Source organism: Bos grunniens, chromosome 21 (genome assembly GCF_055505025.1).
Source record: "Bos grunniens cultivar Pamir isolate PY7600 chromosome 21, Bosgru_T2T1.0, whole genome shotgun sequence".
Taxonomy (NCBI): Eukaryota; Metazoa; Chordata; class Mammalia; order Artiodactyla; family Bovidae; genus Bos; species Bos grunniens.
In genome coordinates, this window is record NC_141185.1 from 70446818 (window position 1) to 70454880 (window position 8063).

An 8063-nucleotide genomic window follows, 5' to 3' on the forward strand; every position below is an offset into this window, starting at 1 on the left:
CTGTGTGGTGGTTATTCCCTGGCACTTCCCTGCAGGTTTCTCTGAACCTTAACATCTAGAATCCATGACCTGAAATGCTGAGAGCTCTCCCCCTTTACCTGTAGGCAAACCGTTTGATTTCTGCTCCCCTTGTCTTCCCATAAAAGGGAGTTTGGGAGGATGATTTCCCAGGAAATTTCTAGTGGTTTTAAGATCAAAAGCTAGTTTTGATGCCTTATCTCATTTCTTCCAGCTGTTTTGAGTTCTGTTCTTGGTTTGCAGAGGCTTATTAAAATGCATTGGTTATTTTGCAGCTTCACAGGTGAGAGCAGAGGCTTCCCAAGGGCCAAACCAGTTCCATTTGAGGCTGGACCAGTCATCCATGTGGTTGGCCTCCGGTTCTCATCTGCTGTCTTGTTCTGTGTAGAGTGAAGATTGTGTGCAGAGTTAAGGTACAGGCAGAACGCTTCACAGTTCCTGTGTTCCAAGAACAGAGATGCTCCACCAGCTTACTCTTCAACCTTGTTGCCAGCAGGTATGACGGATTTGTTTGAGTTCTGAGCTGCTGTCAGAGTGGAAAGTCTGATTGGATCTCCATGCTAACCAAAATGTTCAGCACTGGTGCATTGCATATTGACTGATTTCTAACTTGAAGTCCTGGGGTCTTCCTGGAGGAAAGGATAGCAGGGACTTGTTCTTGTGTATTGTCAGTGGTGGTGTCTTAGATCAAATACCTGCAAAGTTCCAAAACGTGACCCAAGTCAGGTGACCCAGCCCTCTTTCCCATGTAGTGAACAGTGTCAGGGACGTCTCTCCCCAGTGGGTACTTGAACTGTGTATTTTAATCTTCATCGTGGTAATGTAGCAAACTCTTCATGTTTGACAATGAAAAGATGGACAATTCAAACCAGATGATTATAATCCACGTAGCTCTGGATGTAATAAAGACAGTCATATGATGAGACACAGTCTATTTCTCACACACACATTCCACTCACATATGTTTGATTTTAATTGTACTCTGCATCTAATTATACGCCTCTCTTGACTCAGCCCACACCATCATGGGCGCAGAAAGACGGCTAGGGAGGCACCAAACTGACCCTCCACTGGTGGTTATTTGAGAGCTGATCAGAAAGCTTCAAGTTCATGGCTGCAGTGGGTGCTGCCCCTACATCAGTAGCACAGAAACCTTCCTGTTGTACTAGAACATCCATCTAAAAATGGGTAACCTCAGTAGGAAGACTGGGGCAGAGGGTAACACTGCTCTAGCAGGTTAACAGCCCTTGAAAACCAACCAATCTCAGATCCCCTGGAAACTAGAGAGGCCTGTAGCTGTCACGAACAAGTCAGACCACATAGATCTCATAGGAGACTCAGTCTGGAGCACTGGGGATCTGAGCAGATGATTTAGTCTCTTTCTATATAACTGTTTGTTCTTTGGGAGAAAAGACTGGGGTGGAGGAGCAAATTCATTTCCTAAAATCTATGCTAAAGAAAGTTAAACAGCTTTCTTTAGCCTTTATTATCCTGGTTTGATTGCAAATCTCTAAGAGGGGGAAATAAAAGGGAGCTTTTCCCAAATGTTTTTCAACTGGGATTCTGTCTTCACTGGGAATCACTCACATTTTCAACATGCACAAATGCCCCCCTGTGCCCCCGCCCCAACCCAGTTTGGAGAATGCCAGCTGGAGAGGTCAGGGAATCTCCCGCTGTCCAGAGTTGCCAGCTCTGCTGAGACTCAGCTCCCAGGTCAGTGGGAGTCAGCTCCCAGACAGTCCAAAGTGGTAGCCTTCACAATTGAACCCCCAGTATGTGAATGCTGGCTAAGGTTACATCAATACGTGGATTAAAAAAAAAAATTGAAGATCCACAGCCTGCCTATGCACGCTTTCCAAAGGTTGTTCTGCCGAGAGCTGAGCAGCAGTGAGCAATCCCTGGTGGGTGGAGGGTCTTGCTTTCTACAAAGACCTCTCAATAAAGGTGAGACCTGCCCTCTCTCCCTCTGTTTACTATGATGAGTTTCTCCAGGGCCCACAGATCTTTTGAGTGCCAGACAAAATAGTGTTTTTTGAGAAAGTGAAAGTCTGTTGATTTAGTATTAAATCTTTTTCCAACTCAGATGATTTCTAATACTTTTCTTTCATGAAATTTGAGGAAACACCGAGTTGAGCTCTGTCAAAAGTTAGATCATTAAAAATCATTTTGATGATAGATCACCCTATAAGAGGAGCTCAGTAATGGACATTACTATGATAAAGTTCCTTTCATTTTCATGAAAAATGTTTCATCGTGTGTACAACAACTGTAACAACAATAATTGTAAATTGAGATTAATGTTGTTGAGGATTGCCATCTGTTTTAGGAAATAGATGCATCTTCATTTAGTAAGTCTGATGAAAACTGTTTTTTCCAATAAAATTTTACCTTTTATAGTTAATATTAATAAAATCCTGTGTGATAAATCACATATTAATAGTATCTATAGTGATAATTCAGTTTAGAATTATTTCTTTAATACCTAGAGCTATTTGGCTACAGGATTTAAACTTTACCTTCAAATTAAAATGTACAAAATTGAATTCAAGTTATATACATATTTTTGCTGCAGATAATTATGGATGATCAATGAAAGGATTTTATGCATAAAATGTATCACATTAACATAAAATATGTGAAGAAAGTAGAGTGGAAATACAAATTTAAAGAGTAAATGAAATAATTTTTGCCTACTAAAGATGAGCTTGTAGGTGTATATTAAAATGAATTATGGTAGATATCAAATTGCTGTGGTATTAGATTGTCCTGGAAAGAGTGAAGAAGTCATATTAGAATTTTATTTTTAAAATTTCCTATTTCTGATTCACCAGAGATTTTATCCTTTGCAATGATTTAAGTTGATGAAGAAATGGTTTAGCTGTTAACTTAAACAAATGTGAACAGACATACAGTGGTTTTTTATTTTTTTGTCAAATGATAGTGTTACTATGCATTTTGAAAGATGCACAAATGAATAATTTGAAAAAACATACAGTTTAAAGAATTACTTTAAGGGGTAACCAAGCAGGAAATGGAAGGTTTTTATATCCAACAGCACATAAGGAGAATGAAAATACAGGGGTCCAGAAATGGCTCCATTTGGTCTGGTTCACGCTCTTTCCACACTTCCTCCCACTGCCCTCCTTCTAGTCAAGGATCCAGGTCTAATAGGTCCTCAGCTCCAACTTATATTCCACGTTACCACTACTCTCCTCCTCTGACATGTGGCACTCATTTCTTTCATACTTAATGACAATCATGTTGACTTGGCCCTGGGACCACCTCATGGAACTATCCGGGGAGTCATCGTCCCCTGGCCCACGCTCCCTGTCTCACTCTTGCCTCAAATCCCAGAAACTCTCAGACAATAGAAAGCCCAAGTTTAGGCCTAGGCCCTAAGCCCTTGTCCATCTATCATCATCTGAATGACTGCTATTAATTTGTGCATTTGCAGTTTTCAAAATGTCTCCCTCTTTATACTTCCTCTTTTCCTCCTTACCACAACCTGCTGTGATAGATGAAGGTAGAAGATGGATGGATGGATGGATAGGTAGGTAGGTAGGTAGAAAGAAGAAACTGGGGCTCAGAGGATTTACATGGTTTGCCTGTGATGACACACCAAGAAATGGTGGGGTTAGTATTTGGAAGCAGGTCACCTGTCTTCAGACTCTTCACCTTATGCATGACATCATGGGCAAGTCCAAGGTCAAAGAAAACCGATTGGAATCTTTTGAGTCTGGGGTGGCCCACTCAGAAACCTTATTGATCATATAACCCTGAACAGTGTGGTGGGTGTTAGCACGTGGGCCTTGTCTGATGGCTCCTGTCTGGGGCCTTCACATTTCATCCAGGTTTTCTGTCAGACATTTGGAAAGGACTTACAGCGAGGCTAAATGAACAGATAAGTGTACTTCCACATACCATTGGACAAGATTACTTAACTCAGAACAGGACATGATGGTGTGGAGCTTAGAGAGCTGAGTATAAACAAACATTCACATAAAAATGGGCAAGTTTTGCCATGAGTGGTGTTTCAGTCTGGATAGTTGTACCAGAAGTAAAACTTGGTTGGATGTCAAAACACCAGTCATCTAACTTTAGTTTTATTTTTAATTAAAGACACTGACTTTTAGAAACCAAGAGAAATACTAAACCTGTTTCAACTTACCTCAAAGTGCCCAAATTTATAGTTTTTTTCTGGCTAAGTTGACTTCATCTATGCTTTTGTGTCTTTTTTTGGAAAACTTTTGAGGATACCTTTTTTTTTTTTTTTAAGTGCATTCAGACATACAGTTAAAAAAATAATTACTCCAACTTTGGAGCTTTATATTTTATTCTTCAATGTGAGGTATTTCATTTGAGACAACCCTTGTAAAGTTAGTTGGAATTTAGGTTCACAAAAATTCAGACACAACTTAGGGTCTAAACAACAATTGAACAACAGAGTGATTGATTCCTTAGGACTTAAAGGAGTTTATCTGTAAGTCAGATACACAGTGAATAATTTTAGTTCACTTAGCACACACAGGACATAATTTACTAAAGAAAGGACTGTGTCATTACAAACAGCCGAAGGTTGCTCTCCAAGACTACCTGGAATTTCAAGTGAGCACATGACCAGGAGTTCAGCAACCTGGACTTATTCTACCTGTCCTCGTGGATTGGCTCCAGCTGTTTCCTTCTGCTGCTGCTGCTGCTAAGTCGCTTCAGTTGTGTCCGACTCTGTGAGACCCCATAGATGGCAGCCCACCAGGCTCCCCCATCCCTGCGATTCTCCAGGCAAGAATACTGGAGTGGGTTGCCCTTTCCCTCTCCAATGCATGAAAGTGAAAAACGAAAGTGAAGTCGCTCAGTTGTGTCCAACTCCTAGCAACCCCACGGACTGCAGCCTACCAGGCGCCTCCATCCATGGGATTTTCCAGGCAAGAGTACTGGGGTGGGGTGCCATTGCCTTCTCCGGTTTCCTTCTGAGCATAGCTCAACTTGCTGAGTAGTCAGGCTCACTGTCAGTGACCAACGTGCATAGATTGTACAGCAGGGAAGGGTGAAAGAGACCAGTGTAAATGACCTCCCCTGGCATTTGGGGCAGGAAAATCTATTTCTGTGAAACTTTGCTGTACAGGAGAAACAGCATCTAGACCCCTGGTCTCTACATATAAATAATGCTTCTGCTACTATGATGATGACTAAAAGTAACCTCTCCCAGAGTTTCAAATACCAAGGATCATTTTATTTTCAGCTGCCGGTGCTGCATGCAGAGAGGACACAGGGCTCCAGGGAGGTGGAGGGGTTTGCCTGAGATCATAATGCAAGTTATTAATGGTAAGTCAGAATTTTTTCTGATATCTCTTGACTCTACACACCCACCTACTACTATCCATCTGTGAATTTGGAATCAATTTACAGATGAATTTACTACTCATGGCCAGTGTTTGTGAAGCAGTGTAATGTCCCATGCAAAAGATACTTGTTGCCAAGCTTTGTCCAACTCTCTGCGACCCCATGGGCTGTAGACCACCAGGTTCCTCTGCCCATGCAAATTTCCAGGCAAGAATACTGGAATAGTGGGTTGCCATTACCTCCTCTAGGGCATCACCCCAAGCTCTCTTGCATCTCCTGCATTGGCAGGCAGATTCTTTACCACTCTGCCATCTGAAAAGGCTTCAAAGATGCTAATGGTATTTAATTAGTATGATTTGATATTCATTTATAGTGTAAGGCAGTAGCAAGAGGAGTATAAGCTATAGAAGAAACATTTAAGTTGGAATCCATTCTGAAAATACTTGGGGAAAAAAAAAAAAACAAAAAACAGAAGGTCAGGGATGGATAGAACACTACTGTGCCCAGACTGACAGCTTTGGGAAGAGTGGGATATTCCAGTCTGGAGTAGTCTGGAATATTCTCCATACACCCCAGTGCCGAGCACCAAGCCTGGCTCAAAGCTGACAGCCAGCCAGCATGTGTTCATCCAGACTGAAGCACGTACATGTTTGCATTTGAGCTGCTCTCTTAGCTTATCAAAAGGAGTATCCTAGAGTTTTTCATTTCTGATTCCTCCAGGGATTCCTATCAGGCTCCCCTGGATTATTGGGAGGAAACTGGACCCTGAAAGTAGCCCAGGTGAGTGGGAACTCAGAAGGCATGAGTTCTTGCCTTGAAGTTCAGAACCTTGAAGCCACGCAAGATGTGGCCAAGATGAGCTGCCACTGCTGCTGGGGTGGTGTGTAGAAGAGGCCCCCTGGCAAGCTCATCAATCCCCCTGCCCAGGATCCTTATTATCCAGAGCAAGGTGCTGGCCCCCAGGTATTCCGAGCTGCAGGTACTTCATCCATATTATTGTTTCTAACCTGTTGATGCAGGCTGCGTGTAAGTACAAGGAAAGGAGCAACTTGGGTTCACGTGAAATCCACCTGAGCACCTCAGCCTGCTGCTTGCTGCCTGCCTTCCAAGAAGACATGTGGCAACTCTGTTGCTGAACCTCGGCAAGTCCTCTACATGTGTTTGTGATAGGAGCTTCCTCTTCCAGAACACAGATACTGTTGGCTGTTTGTTTTCCTGAGGCAATCAACTTTTGTTCTTTCCCAGCAGAGCGCCTACACAACCCTAAGCTTCTGTTTCTCTGGGTTGTGGAAACACTACTCTCCTTTTCAGCTCTCCTTGGAAAACTGTTAGGGACCTCCTAGAGAAGAAAGCTATTGCTTGGGGTTCTAAGTGGATTCAGGGGAGGAGTAGGGTGGTGTGGACACAGATGATACATGCACCAGTTTCATTAAGTGAGACAATGCAGATTGTCCACAATATCAAACGATATGCCTCTAGAAATCCTAGCTGGCCAGGGGGTGGTTCACAGCTTAAGAAATGGCTTCATAACTTATTCAGAGTGTGGCAAGTCCTTCAGAATTCTGAGCCCAGTTTTTTCAAGCTACTCAATGACATGGGAAAGGAAGGGGAATGTTCTAATGTGAAAGAAATGGAAAAGAGACCTAAGTCACATAATAATAACCTTGCATATTGTCTCAAAGAAGCCTACAGTAAAAAAGAATGTTTTAGGTATTTGAGGAACTTTTTGATATATGAGAACAAAGAGGAATTTGTCTGTATCTGCTAGGGTTATCCGAGTTTTTGGTATATAATTGTTCATCGAAGTCTCTAACAATCCTTTGTTATTGTATCCTATCATTTGTAATGTCTTCTCCTTCATTTAAAATTTTATTTCAGCCCTTTCTTTTTCTTGATGAGTCTAGCTAAAGATTTGTTTATATTAAAAAAAAAACAGAGCTTATTAGTTTCATTGATTTTATGTTATTTTTTTAGTTTCTATTTATTTCCATTCTGTTCTTTTCCTTATATTAATTTTGGGCTTGATATGGTCCGCTTTTTCTGGTTCCTTATTAGGTTGCTTATCTGAGAACGTTCTTTTTCCTTAATGTACACATTTATTGTTATAAACTTTCCTCTGAGAACGTCTTTTGTTCCATCTGTTAAGTTTTGGTGGTATTCGTTTTCTTTCTTTCTTTCTCTCTCTCTCTCTCTTTTTTGGGGGGAGGGGTGCCTAATATCTATGGCACCCCACTCCAGTACTCTTGCCTGGAAAATCCCATGGATGGAGGACCCTGGAAGGCTGCAGTCCATGGGGTCACTGAGGTCGGACATGACTGCGCGACTTCGCTTTCACTTTTCACTTTCATGCACTGGAGAAGGAAATGGCAACCCACTCCAATGTTCTTGCCTGGAGAATCCCAGGGACGGGGGAGCCTGGTCGCTGCCATCTATGGGGTCGCACAGAGTCAGACACGACTGAAGCAACTTAGTAGTAGTAGTAGTAATATCTATTGTTTGGCTGCTGTGCTATAAAACCCATCATAGTGTCATGCTAAAAGGTGCAAGTTACTTTATCCGACTTTCAGGAATCTAGTAGAAAATTAATGTAAGACATGCTGGAGCAAAACAGGAGCAAAAAGCACTGAAGCTTGCAGAGGCCACTTCCACCTAGTAAAGTCCGCACATGTAAGATTGTCACCCAGAAATAGAGAGCCATGGTGCGC

The 8063-nt window shown here is 42.1% G+C and overlaps 1 long non-coding RNA gene across 1 annotated transcript; it reads left to right on the plus strand.

The window, feature by feature from the left end:
* Positions 1-302: 302 nt before the first annotated feature.
* Positions 303-7310, plus strand: LOC147349968 (uncharacterized). Its single transcript, XR_015150623.1, has 4 exons — positions 303-514; positions 5258-5340; positions 6079-6138; positions 6378-7310. It is a non-coding gene; the product is annotated as an uncharacterized LOC147349968 (long non-coding RNA).
* Positions 7311-8063: the final 753 nt, after the last annotated feature.